Below are 14,365 nucleotides of genomic sequence, written 5' to 3'. Positions count from 1 at the left end.
GTGTTGCATTACTTACTAAACGCCTCTCTATATAAAAACTGGCGCGTATTCGAATACAATGAGCGCTGTGTCAAAATTTCAAAGGAATAGATTAAGAATTTTCTGAGGTTTAAAATTCTGACCAAACGAACATATATATAAAATCCAAATGTTCATTTGTTCAGAATCTTATAATTCGAAAGTTCTCACCGACTGATTTCAAATTCTGACACAAGGTTGCATTGGAATATGCACTTGTTTTTGCACACCTACTAGAACGCCACATAACATATGTTACAATTAGAGACGACAGTTATATAAAAGTGTAAATGTTCGTTTCTTCAAAATGTTAACTCTCCAAATGTTCTTCACCTATTGCTTCGAAATTTTGACGTAATGTCGCTTTCCAATACTTTAATATAAATATTTTTAATATATGTAACAAAAAAAGTGGCTCTGGGCTCTATGGGACTTAACTTCTGAGGTCATCAGTCCCCTAGAACTTAGTACTACTTAAACCTAACTAACCCAAGGACATCACACACATCCAAGCCCGAGGCAGCATTCGAACCTGCGATCGTAGCGGTCGCGTGGTTCCAGACTGTAGCGCCTAGAACCGCTCGGCCAACCCGGCCGGCAATATATGTAACACATATTAAATATATAATATATAAGTTGGAAAAAGTTATTACCAAAATTAAGGGTAAGTACTTCACCGATTTACTTCAGATTCCTACAAAATACTGTAACGAACAATCCGACAGGCGTAGGTTATATATTTTTAATACATATAATGCAAACAAATTATAAAAATATATCTATGTGTATATGTATGTTCCACATCTCTTCCCAAGTTATTCGATTGATTTCAACCAAACTTGATAAACATGTCATTAACTGCCTCGAAAGAATCGTTGTGGGGCGGGGGTAAGAATCACCCATCCATGAAAGGCATAGGGGAGATGGTGAGAAAGCAGTGTAGCCCACGACACGTAAATACCTATAGTTTAGTCATCCAGTATTTGAGAATTAGACCATTTAGAGACTTACAGCACACTTGACATATAATTTCAAAGTTTTGCAAAACTTTTTCTCGCTGACGATCCTTCCTCCTCCCCCAAAATGATGAAAGGTAAATAGTTTGTCGCTTACTACATTTTGGCTGTTCATGCAGTAAAACTGCCATATGAAGAAGCATGACGTTCTAATTTATTACTTCGTTATTGCTGATTGCACTAGTGACACATTTAGCTGACAGTATATACAGAAAAATTACATCACTCTACGACACTCAGTCAGGAGATACGACGTCATAAACACTGAGTGTGTATGGAACTGCCGCATCATGTACGACGTTTTATTTATCACTTCGTTGGTACTAATTCGGTTCGCAACGCATTTTGCAGACAGTATCCACATTTGCCGCTGAATGTCCCCCAAAACTATATAATTGTGCGGCACATGGTTCAGTACATATGACATCAAATACCGAGATGTACTTAAAACTCCCAGATCAAGCAGTATGTTTTAATATATTACTTCTTTGTTACCAATTCTATTCGTAACACACTTCGCAGTCACCATCCATATATGCCACTGAATGTTCCTACAGTTTACGACAAATAGTTCAGGAAATATGACGTCATTAATATTGAGGGACGTGAGAAACTGCCGCATCACCCATGACGTTTTAATTTATTACTTCTTTACTACTAACTCTATTCGAAGCACATTTCTCAGACGGGAACGACATATACTATTGACTGAACCTGCAAAGGTATATCGTTGTATAGCTCACAGTTCACGAGATACGTCGACATGAATATTAACCTGCGTGAAAATGAAAACGCAGGGTGAAATTAGCTAGACATACAGGTGAAATATGTGTACAAATTTGCGTGAAATATGTTTAATATGTTTGGCGAAAAGAGAAGCACTTGCATGAATATCAAGAGCTCAGATAGAAACCCAGTTCTAAGCACAGAAGGGAAAGCAGGAAGGTGGAAGGAGTATATAGAGGCTCTATACAAGAGCGATGTTGTTGAGGACAATATTATAGAAATGGAAGAGAATGCAGATGAAGATGTAAAAGGAGATATGATACTGCGTGAAGAGTTTGACAGAGCCCTGAAAGACCTAAGTCGAAACAAGGCCCTGGGAGTAGACAACATTCCATTAGAACTACTGACAGCCTTGGGAGAGCCAGGCCTCACAAAACTCTACCATCTAGTTAGCAAGATGCATGAGACAGGCGAAGTACCATCAGACTTCAAGAAGAATATAATAATTCCAATCCCAAAGAAATAAGGTGTTGACAGTCGTGAAAATTACCGAACTATCAGTTTAATGAGCCACGGTTGCAAAATACTAACACGAATTCTATACAGATGAATGGAAAAACTGGTAGAAGCCGACCTTGGGGAAGATCAGTTTGGATTGCGTAGAAATGTTGGAACACGTGAGGCAATACTGTCCCTACGACTTATCTTAGAAGCTAGATTAAGGAAAGGCAAACCTAACTTTCTAGCATTTGTAGAACTAGAGAAAGCTTTTGACAACATTGACTGGAATACTCTCAAATTCTGAAGGTGGTAGGGGTAAAATACAGGGAGCGAAAGGCTATTTACAATATGTACAGAAACCAGGTGGCAGTTATGAGAGTCGAGGGGCATGAAAGGGAAGCAGTGGTGGGGAAGGGAGTGAGACAGGGTTGTAGCCTATCACCGATGTTACTCTATCTGTATATTGAGGAAGCAGTAAAGGAAACAACAGAAATATTCGGATTAGGTATTAAAATCCATGGAGAAGAGAAAAAAACTTTGAGGCTTGCCGATGACACTGTAATTCTGTCAGAGACAACAAAGGACCTGGAAGAGCAGCTGAACGGAATGGACAGTGTTTTGAAAGGAGTAGGTATTAAAATTCATGGAGAAGAAATAAAAACTTTGAGGTTCGCCGATGACATTGTAATTCTGTCAGAGACGGCAAAGGACTTGGAAGAGCAGTTGAACGGAATGGACAGTGTCTTGAAAGAAGGATATAAGATGAACATCAACAAAAGCAAAACGAGGATAATGGAATGTAGTCAAATTAAATCGGGTGATGCTGAGGGAATTAGATTAGGAAATGAGACACTTTAAGTAGTAAAGGAGTTTTGCTATTTAGGAAGTAAAATAACTGATGATGGTCGAAGTAGAGAGGATATAAAATGTAGACTGGCAATGGCAAGGAAAGCGTTTCTCAAGAAGAGAAATTTGTTAACATCGAATATAGATTTATGTATCAGGAAGTCGTTTATGAAAGTATTTGTTTGGAGTGTAGCCATGTATGGAAGTGATACATGGACGATAACTAGTTTGGACAAGAAGAGAATAGAAGCTTTCGAAATGTGGTGCTACAGAAGAATGCTGAAGATTAGATGGGTAGATCACGTAACTAATGAGGAGGTATTGAATAGCATTGGGGAGAAGAGAAGTTTGTGGCACAACTTGACTAGAAGAAGGGATCGGTTGGTAGGACATGTTTTGAGGCATCAAGGGATCACAAATTTAGCATTGGAGGGCAGCGTGGAGGGTAAAAATCGTAGAGGGAGACCAAGAGATGAATACACTAAGCAGATTCAGAAGGATGTAGGTTGCAGTAGGTACTGGGAGATGAAGCAGATTGCACAGGATAGAGTAGCATGGAGAGCTGCATCAAACCAGTCTCAGGACTGAAGACAACGACGACAACCTAAGGACATCACACACATCCATGCCCAAGGCAGGATTCGAACCTGCTACCGTAGCGGTCGCTCGGTTTCAGACTGTAGCGCCTAGAGCCGCACTACCACTTCTGCCTGCAGTGCGGGTCAATTATAGTGTCAGTTTCCACTCGTCGTAGTACCTAAGTACCTAAGGCAGAGAAGCTACATAAAGGCAGTCTTTGAAAGCAACTGTTCATATTCGTAATCAAATGAATGTACCATACGTTAAAATTACAAATACAGTTCACGTGATTACTTACTAAGTTACAAATTATACCGACAAGATTTAAAGGTGACGAAAATAAACAAGAACAGAAAAAGAGAAGTAAACATGTCTGAAATAAATTATTATCGTAATTTATGCCAGTAAGAAAAGCACAGAGAACCGTTAAATCCAGTGCAACATAGCGCACGGCCAAGTCGTAATATTATGAATCAGCGGTAACTTTTAAAACTAATTGTTAAATCTAACGGAACGAATACACAAGTAACGAAAATTGACAAAACAAGTGGGGGTCTAACAAATACTGGAATCGGTAATTGGAACTGAACTATATAGGTTAATTCCAGTTACCGAATCCCACCATTCCACGGTACGTTATCTAGATCGTTTTCACATGTGTGTGTACTAAAGTGTTACAGGAATTCTACATATGGTATAACTATCTTTATTACCATGGAAAAGAGAAAAATTTGGAAGCTATACCTACGATATTTATTAGTTTTTCTTAGTTCTGAGATAAATAAGAAATCTAGAAATCCTGCAAAAATATGGTCCACAGATTTACTGCAAAACTGACAAAAATCATGAACCATCGAAAAGTTGGAATCGGTAACTAGAACTGACCTTATAGAAGATCAGTTATAGTTACTGATTCCAATATATGTTATACACCGCAGTAGTTTTAGAGGGCAATTATATATGTAGAAATGACATTACGTTTCAGTGCATACAACTGCAAAAATAATTTGCTTATTAATCATCGAGAGATTGGAACCTGTAACTGGAATTTACCTACATAGGTTAATTCTAGTTATCGATTCCAATATTCTTCATTTTTTATAGATATTCGTTTGTAATGTACTGGCTTTTCTTTTAGAATTTAGTGTTCGGTTTCTCCACATTTTATGCTACTGTTTCGTATTTGTTGTCATTCGATTAATTTTTCCATTTTTCTGATACATTTTAATTTCTTCTCGCCCGAAACACCCACTTTCCCGCGCTTCTGCCGTTAGGTTCAATAATTAATGTAAAATCAACGCTATTTTATAATCGTATGACTTCACCATGCGCATTAATGTAATGCAATTTAAAGGTTCTCTGTGTTTTTCTAGTCGCATAAATTGTGAGAATGCTTCTTACTTTTAACTCTTGTTCTGAATTATTTTCGTTAATTTCTGTTCCTTTCGATATAATTCGTGTCTAAGTAAATAACTGCATGAATGTGATTGTAATCTTATCGTTCGCTACATTCGTTTGTTTACGTGTATGATCCGTTGGGGTCTAGTTTAGCGGGGGATACAACCTCCGTGGTGGTGGTACAAACCATCGGCTTTGAGCAATGACGTTAGAATTTGCCAGAGTGCTTGTATTACAAAGATGAAAGAGCTGAGAAGAATATTCAGAAACAAAGGAATGCGAGAGAGAAAACTGTACTTCACATATATGAGGGCCAGTAGTGTTTTCACGTTAACGATATCGCGTGTTTGTATCTTAGTATTTCTCCGTAAAATACAATGGAAAGAAATGAATGAAATATATTACTAGCAAAGAATACATCACGTTACATGTATGTCAGTTGTATCTCGAAACTCTTTCTAAGCGTATTGCTTAAGTGCAGTACGGGATACAAGTTTAGCGTACGCCGATTTCTTATTTTTAACTAGCATTGCTGTCCTGTTGTTCACTTGAAATATGTATCGCCTGCTTCACTAAACCGTAAATGAGATACCTGATAAAAATTAAAAGCTCATTCTAAGAACGTTGCCTAAGTACAGTACGGAATACGAGTTAGTTGTGTTCACTAGCAATACTGTCGTGTTCTTCACTTGAACGATGTGTCCTCCGCTTCAGTAAACCCTCAATGTAACACGGGATACAAATTGTAGATGTTTTTTTTTTATTTCGTCTCCGCTATTACTAACAGTCTTTTCGCAGGTACATATCAGTACTACTGATAACAGAAGGACCTACGTATGTGATATATATATATATACCAGACTTCCGCTGACCTCTATATATGTACACTGGTAACAAAAAGGTGGAAATAGACGTACGTTACATTTGCAACCTGTACCTCAATTGAACTACACGGAGACAAGAAGACGACCATGTACAATTTGTATCCCGTACGTCACTACGCGGTACAGTTTTTTTTGTTGCCTTAGACGCTAATAGTATCCCATTCGTTACATGAGCTATATAGCTGTACGCAACATTTGTATCTTGCTCTCCACTTGACATATACAGGGTGTCCCAGCTATCTTGTCCACCCAAAATATCTCTGGAACAATAACAGCTATTGGAAAACGATTTTCACCGGTATCAATGTAGGGCTGGGGCCCATGAATGTACATATTTGGAAACATTCTAAAACAAAAGTATATGTGTTTTATAACACAAACTTATGTTTTTTAAAGGGACCTCCTATATTTTTCCTTCAGCAATCCATAGAATGACAAAGCACATACACAATGGCGTTGATTGCATCGCAATACTCCCATTACATCCCGAGATATTGAGACGCGAAGTTGACGCTTGAAACACCCGACATGCGCTGCTAGCGCACGTCCTGAGGCTCAGGCGTGAACCCCATGCTGCCCGTAATCGCGATGTGATTGACATGTGTAATCACACCACCATACTTATCAAGAGGTCCGAAACGAATAATACGGTCTGCTGCCATCATCTCTCATAAGCACATAATGGTTTCCCTCTTGCACGTTTTACGTATCTACGTACCCAATATGAACCAGTACCGATCGGTGTACACCCGTCAGGTTGTCTTATTTATCCTGCACACCCAAAATAAGGTTTATCTAATGCGTTATATGATCCATTGTACCTGTCGCGCAGGGCCTGGTTCTACCTAGTAAAGTGTCCAACGTAGTTCCCACTACTGCCACAGTTACCATTTCGCCTTGTTTATGATGTGCGGCCCATGCAAACTCCTGTACTCCACCATCCCCGAGCATGCCATTTGTTGTTGCTTTGGCGTGCAGTACACCGCTTGCCAGTGTAGTCGTGCATCAGAGTAATCTAGTGAAGGCACTGAGGTAGTACACATTGTGAATAAACGTTGTGTTGTGGAACTTATACTGTACAGTATAATGTACACACATGAAGATTTGGTAGAAATGCTGCTGATCTATGGAGAATGTACGTTGACGGGAAATACGTTATGAGATTGCTTGTTTGTTGATAGTACTGCTAGCGAACGTTATGATTATTAAGTTAATTTGTATGTTTTCTACCCGACTCTACATACCTGTACTGTACCCTGTTGGAGATGGACGAAATGATGTTCAGGCATAACGACTGTACAGAAGACGATTCCCTGACAAGCCATAGCCTTCGCGCCGGATGTTTGGTCGTCTCACATCTCGTCTACGTGAAACGGGAAGCTTAAATCCAAGACCTCGGCATCGTCCTAGAACACGCACAGATGAACGTGCTGAAGTTGCTGTGCTCGCTAGCATAGCTGTGAATCCTCAAATCAGCACACGTCAAATTGAACGTGAAGTTGGTGTGTCGAAATCAAGTGCACAGCGTATTCTTAAACGTCATAAATTTCATCCTTACTATGTTCATTTACACCAGGATCTTCATGGAAATGACTTTCGCAATAGGGTAACATTTTGTCGGTGAGCTCAGCTTCTGACTAATCCAAATTTTTTTGCAGATGTTCTCTTTACCGACGAGGCATCATTCTCCAACAAAGTAATTGTCAATATAAGGAATATGCATTATTGGTCCCCAGACAATCAAAAATGGCTCCGTCAGGTAGAGCATCAACGTCCGTGGAAAGTTAATGTTTGGTGTGGGATTATTGGAGATACCATTATCGGATCTTTCTTTATGAATGGCATCCAAAATGGCAGACAATACTCCAGATTTATACGACACAATCTTCCTGTTCTCTTGGACACCGTACCTCTGAACCGGAGAATGGTCATGTGGTATTAGCATGACGGATGCCCTACACATAAACAGTAGCACGAAGTAGAGCATCCTTCATCCGCAGAGTGACCGTATGTATGCAAGCCAATGGGCATCACTTTGAGCATGAGATGTGAATGCTATGTTTAGTATGTAGTGCTGGTATCACAGTGGAAGTTTCTACAAAGGGCCATTTTACCCAGTGACGTTAAGAAACATTTGTTTGCAACAATTTGTCATTTAACGCATTAGGTAAACAGAACATTGATAATTATGTGATAATAAAACTAATTGGTTAACATGTTTACTTTCATCTTCTATGTCCTACCTGAACTTCCCAAATCAAAACATTTTTACCTAAACAACGGTAAAACTTTTAGACCACTTGCTCGTTTCACTAAAACCATCAACATGAATTTTACTATTACGAGTGAATGATTAACTGTCACTTGCGCTAGATCTACAGTAAAGTAAAGTTTTAACGCTGAACGGCATTACCTTTTCAGTAACGGATTAACGATAAGCGAAGTTAACTTTGTGACTAACGTTGCGGTACACAGATATGTTACAGAACCGCATCACCCCTAGCCTATGGGATAAATACCTGCTGGAATGTACGACGTTAATGCAGGATGGCAGCAGACCGTATTATTCGTTTCGGACCTCTTGATAAGTATGGAAGTGTGATTAGGCATGTCAATCACATCGCGATTACGGGCAGCATGGGGTTCACGCCTGAGCCTCAGGACGTGCGCTAGCAGCCCATGTCGGGTGTTTCAAGCGTGAACTTCGCGACTTAATATCTCGGGATGTGATGGGAATATTGCGATGCAATCAACGCCATTGTGTATGTGCTTTGTCATGATATGGATTGCTGAAGAAAAACTATAGGAGGTCGATTAAAAAAAAAAAAAAACATAAGTTTGTGTTAAAAAACACATATGCTTTCGTTTTAGAATGTTTCCAAATATGTACATTCATGGGCCCCAGCCCTACATTGATACCGGTGAAAGTCGTTTTCGAATAGCTGTTAATGTTGCAGAGATATTTTGGATGGACAAGATAGCTGGGACACCCTGTATAGTGTCAGTGTGAAGGCGAAGTGAAGGACGAGATACAAATAGTAGTTGTGTCGGGGGTTTCGCAAGTACACATTCGAAAATGTCGTACTGATACTAGTGCTGGGAAACGAAAGAAGATCGGCAGCTGAGAAATTTCTGTTACGTACTTCACAACACGAAAATACATACACTCCTGGAAATTGAAATAAGAACACCGTGAATTCATTGTCCCAGGAAGGGGAAACTTTATTGACACATTCCTGGGGTCAGATACATCACATGATCACACTGACAGAACCACAGGCACATAGACACAGGCAACAGAGCATGCACAATGTCGGCACTAGTACAGTGTATATCTATCTTTCGCAGCAATGCAGGCTGCTATTCTCCCATGGAGACGATCGTAGAGATGCTGGATGTAGTCCTGTGGAACGGCTTGCCATGCCATTTCCACCAGGCGCCTCAGTTGGACCAGCGTTCGTGCTGGACGTGCTGACCGCGTGAGACGACGCTTCATCCAGTCCCAAACATGCTCAATGGGGGACAGATCCGGAGATCTTGCTGGCCAGGGTAGTTGACTTACACCTTCTAGAGCACGTTGGGTGGCACGGGATACATGTGGACGTGCACTGTCCTGTTGGAACAGCAAGTTCCCTTGCCGGTCTAGGAATGGTAGAACGATGGGTTCGATGACGGTTTGGATGTACCGTGCACTATTCAGTGTCCCCTCGACGATCACCAGAGGTGTACGGCCAGTGTAGGAGATCGCTCCCCACACCATGATTCCGGGTGTTGGCCCTGTGTGCCTCGGTCGTATGCAATCCTGATTGTGGCGCTCACCTGCACAGCGCCAAACACGCATACGACCATCATTGGCACAAAGGCAGAAGCGACTCTCATCGCTGAAGACGATACGTCTCCATTCGTCCCTCCATTCACGCCTGTCGCGACACCACTGGAGGCGGGCTGCACGATGTTGGGGCGTGAGCGGAAGACGGCCTAACGGTGTGCGGGACCGTAGCCCAGCTTCATGGAGACGGTTGCGAATGGTCCTCGCCGATACCCCAGGAGCAACAGTGTCCCTAATTTGCTGGGAAGTGGCGGTGCGGTCCCCTACGACACTGCGTAGGATCCTACGGTCTTGGCGTGCATCCATGCGTCGCTGCGGTCCGGTCCCAGGTCGACGGGCACGTGCACCTTCCGCCGACCACTGGCGACAACATCGATGTACTGTGGAGACCTCACACCCCACGTGTTGAGCAATTCGGCGGTACGTCCACCCGGCCTCCCGCATGCCCACTATACACCCTCGCTCATACGGTTCACGTCCACGCTGTCACGGCATGCTACCAGTGTTAAAGACTGCGATGGAGCTCCGTATGCCACGGCAAACTGGCTGACACTGACGGCGGCGGTGCACAAATGCTGCGCAGCTAGCGCCATTCGACGGCCAACACCGCGGTTCCTGGTGTGTCCGCTGTGCCGTGCGTGTGATCATTGCTTGTACAGCCCTCTCGCAGTGTCCGGAGCAAGTATGGTGGGTCTGACACACCGGTGTCAATGTGTTCTTTTTTCCATTTCCAGGAGTGTATATTGGTGGAATAAAACAGTGAAATATGTCAAAATAGTGAAATACAGAGAAAGAAGCAAATGGAAAAGTGAACTTACCACACGGAAATATCATGGAATAACCGAAGCTCGCGTAGACAGACAGTAACGAAAATCACATACCCACAAACAGACAAATCCATTCCTATAATGAAAATAAGACACTAAAAATTCTTCTACAATAACAAACTTATACTCCAAATTACCTCAATATCATTACGAATAACTATTTTAATGTACAATGACAGCGCTTATCCGGAACACAGAACTGTTTTATTATCTCTGCTTCGAAGTGAAGACATTACTATCTATGACTAATGTATGACGTCATTGGTCAAAGCCGACGGGTTGTATCCCTTGCTTCACTATATCCATCTGTTGCTTTCAAAGATTGCCTATAACTAGCGTCTTTGCCTTAGGTATGACGTCATTGCTCAAATCCGACGAGTGGAATCGGACACTAGAATTTACCTCCGAGAGCAATGGCGTTTGCAAAGTGTTGTCTGTGCTAACACACCAGCAACACTGCGTGAAGTAACCGGAGAAATCAATGTGGGACGAACGACGAACGTATCCGTTAGGATATTGTGGCGAAGTTTGGCTTTAACGGGCTGTGGCGGTAGGCGACCGACGCGAGTGCGTTTGTCAACAGCATGTTATCGCCTGCAGGGCCTCTCCTGGACTCGTGACCATATCGTGGGTATCCTGGACGACTAGAACCGTGGCCTGGTCAGATGAGACCCGATTTCAACTGGTAAGAACTGATGGCAGAGTTCGAGTGTGGCGCAGGTCCCACATAGCCATGGACCCAAGTTGTCGACAGGGCACTGTGCAAGCTGTTGTTGGCTCCATATTGGTGTAGGCTGTGTTTACAGAGACTGCATACATTACATGTCCCCGAACAACGATGCAATTTTTATTGGTGACTCCGGCCGTGGTGGCCGTGCGGTTCTAGGCGCTGCAGTCCGGAACCGCGGGACTACTACGGTCACAGGTTCGAATCCTGCCTTGGGCATGGATGTATGTGATGTCTTTAGGTTAGTTAGGTTTAAGTAGTTCTAAGTTCTAGGGGACTTATGACCTAAGATGTTAAGTCCCATAGTGCTCAGACTCATTTGAACCATTTATTGGTGACAATGCGCCATGTCAGAACATTCTGGACAATTCGAGCTAATGATTTGACCAGCCAGATCGCCTGACATTAGCCCCATCGAACACTGATGAGGCATGATCGAGATATCAATTCGTGCACAAAAACCTGCAATGGTAACAGTTTTGCAATTGTGGACGGCTGTAGAGGCAGCGTAGTTGAGTATTTCTGCAGGGGACCCGCAACGACTTGTTGAGCTCTCTGCACTACGCCGGACAAAAGGAGGTATCCTATGACTTTTGTCACCTCAGCATATGGCATACACGTAGGTATATTAATGCCCTTTCTTCTGGGATCCGGTAGCTCTGGTAAGTCAATGTCATACCTGGCACAGGTAGTGAAGAGTCAGAGCCAAGTCCCAGGATTAAGACTTGGTTTGTACAGATCGTTCTTTTAGGACTGTGATGAGCCTAGGGAACCAGCGGAGAGAAGAAGCTCTTTGGCAGTGACGCGTCACGTCGTGTGACCCAGCACTAAATGGCTGTCATCTGCGACGCAGTAACTGACTGACTCTCCGGTTTCGTATACTACGTTGGTGCACTGCAACAAGTGATCACCTGCCTGCTTCAGAAACTGGTCTCCATCGCCTGGAAGAGAGAGAGGTAATACACTTATCATTACATCAAATATTGTCAAGCGCAAACCGTTCCTGTAATATCCCTGAATATTGACTATTTATCCTGGGATAACCGGTGTAATTGAGAGAATTTGGTGCGACGTGTCTGTAGAGATGAAAGAACGATGTGGAGGATGGTAATGAAATAGCCTTATTTATCGTCAGTAAAATTTGCGATTCACCTCACATACAATTGATTTGTTCTCCGGCATCCAGAATACTCCAGACATGGAAAAATATTAGGGCAGATTTGATTGTCCCATTGACAATGAGGTCACTGCAGTGGACTAGAATGGGTCGTCCTATTTAGAATTGTTGCATTCACTTTTTGCTGAACATCAATTAAATCAATTTGAGCAAGGATAATAGGCATTTCTTTCGAGAGCGACTGGATTCAGCAGTAGCAGAACCTTACAAAATTGGTTCGTACGTTTTTAACGACTCATTTACGATTATTTCATTGTTTGTACCTATTTTGTAAATGCTCTCGTTCTGAAATCGTAAAGATGGCATCAGTTTAGACACGCACCACGTGTTATTGTTAGGACGATAAGCAGTATTATATGTTAAGCCATTAACTCCGCCGATGTTTTAAGAAGAAGAAATAAAACTGCTCTCATCCTAATAATATGTACACGAGACCTCTGCTTCACAGCTAAATTGGTTAATGACCACGTTTTTTTTTTAAAAGGAGAGCGCAAAGCGTCTTAAACCACAGCGCGGCTTTATTCTGAAGCCTTCTTGTCAAATATCCCTCCGACAGTCTTGTCACAAGACCGTGTGGAAATAATTAGGTCTCCTTTTTTGGCGAGATCGTGCGTTTTACCCGCTGAGTCTGCTACAGAGATGGCCCGTGACAGAGCCCTCAACCGCTGTTGGCATAATCCGCTGAGTAGACCTGCGCTGAGAGATTTAATTAATTAGAGATTGTGTTCGTAAAAACAGGGGTAAAAGCATGCGCTCGCGCTAAGAAGAATAACGAAGTTAACAGCTAAAAAAGTCCTCTTTGTGGGCGTTGCCGCGTGGGGTAATTTAGCAGGCAGGGCTGCCCTCGTTAGCGGCGATCGCTCGTCGCGCCTCTCGCGGACATGTGGTGAACTGGCGGCGCAGCTGTGGAGCCTGCCCGTGGAATACTGGCTGCAGCCTTAGCTAGTTGGGCAACTCAGACAAAACACTCCGCATTGCTTTTATCTGTTTGTCTGTCTTCTGAAGCTACGCATTGTAAGGATTATCTTTCTCTCCTTGATCCTTTTAACATCCAGCCACCTGCCGCTTATCCTCCAATCTTTTCCTTAGTACACTGGTGTCTCCTTTTCCTATTGGCGTAAACTTTTTAACCTCACATTTTCATTTGGCTACATCTGCTGCTCTTTTACCACTGTCGTTCTCCATATAATAAATATTTTTGTTTGTTATTTGAAATTCATATTCATTTTCATACTACAGACATGACAGAATAAGCATCTTTCAAAATTATAACCAACCCCCTTTCCATGTTTTTCGTTTTTAACTGCTGCTTAGTTAATACATTTATATTGATCCCATTCACATTATTTTGGACGTTGTTTTATTCTTCTTTGTCTCAAGCAAGACAGTTAAAATTTGTCACCCTTGGTAACATACTGAGGTTGTTTCTGACAAGGGTCTCTGTAAATAAATAAATAAATAAATAAATAAATAAATAAAAACTATCGGTTTTTATTTATTACACCTCGAAAATATTTTGTAAAATGAATTGTGAGAAATAAGCTGACTTACAGATTTGAAACTTATGTAATGTTTTATATCCGTATTGTAGTTTTTTTACCCTAAAACTCACCATCTGATCATCAGTTTAGAGTAAATAGTTCACTTCGAGCCCCAACATTAATTACGTACTCTGTTTTTGATATAGCCTTCTTAATGGACGGGGTACCTCATGGAATGTGAACAAGCGTATTGACCTACGAGCGGTTCAGTATATCTGAGCAAAGTTTTCGACATCCGATTGTACATAACAAATACTCTTCAATTTTTATTTATTGTAATACTGGATTTCCTATCG

The sequence above is a fragment of the Schistocerca gregaria genome, chromosome 1 (genome assembly GCF_023897955.1).
Source record: "Schistocerca gregaria isolate iqSchGreg1 chromosome 1, iqSchGreg1.2, whole genome shotgun sequence".
Lineage (NCBI taxonomy): Eukaryota > Metazoa > Arthropoda > Insecta > Orthoptera > Acrididae > Schistocerca > Schistocerca gregaria.
The sequence above is the reverse complement of the archived record's forward strand: the minus strand, read 5'-3'. Positions refer to the sequence as shown.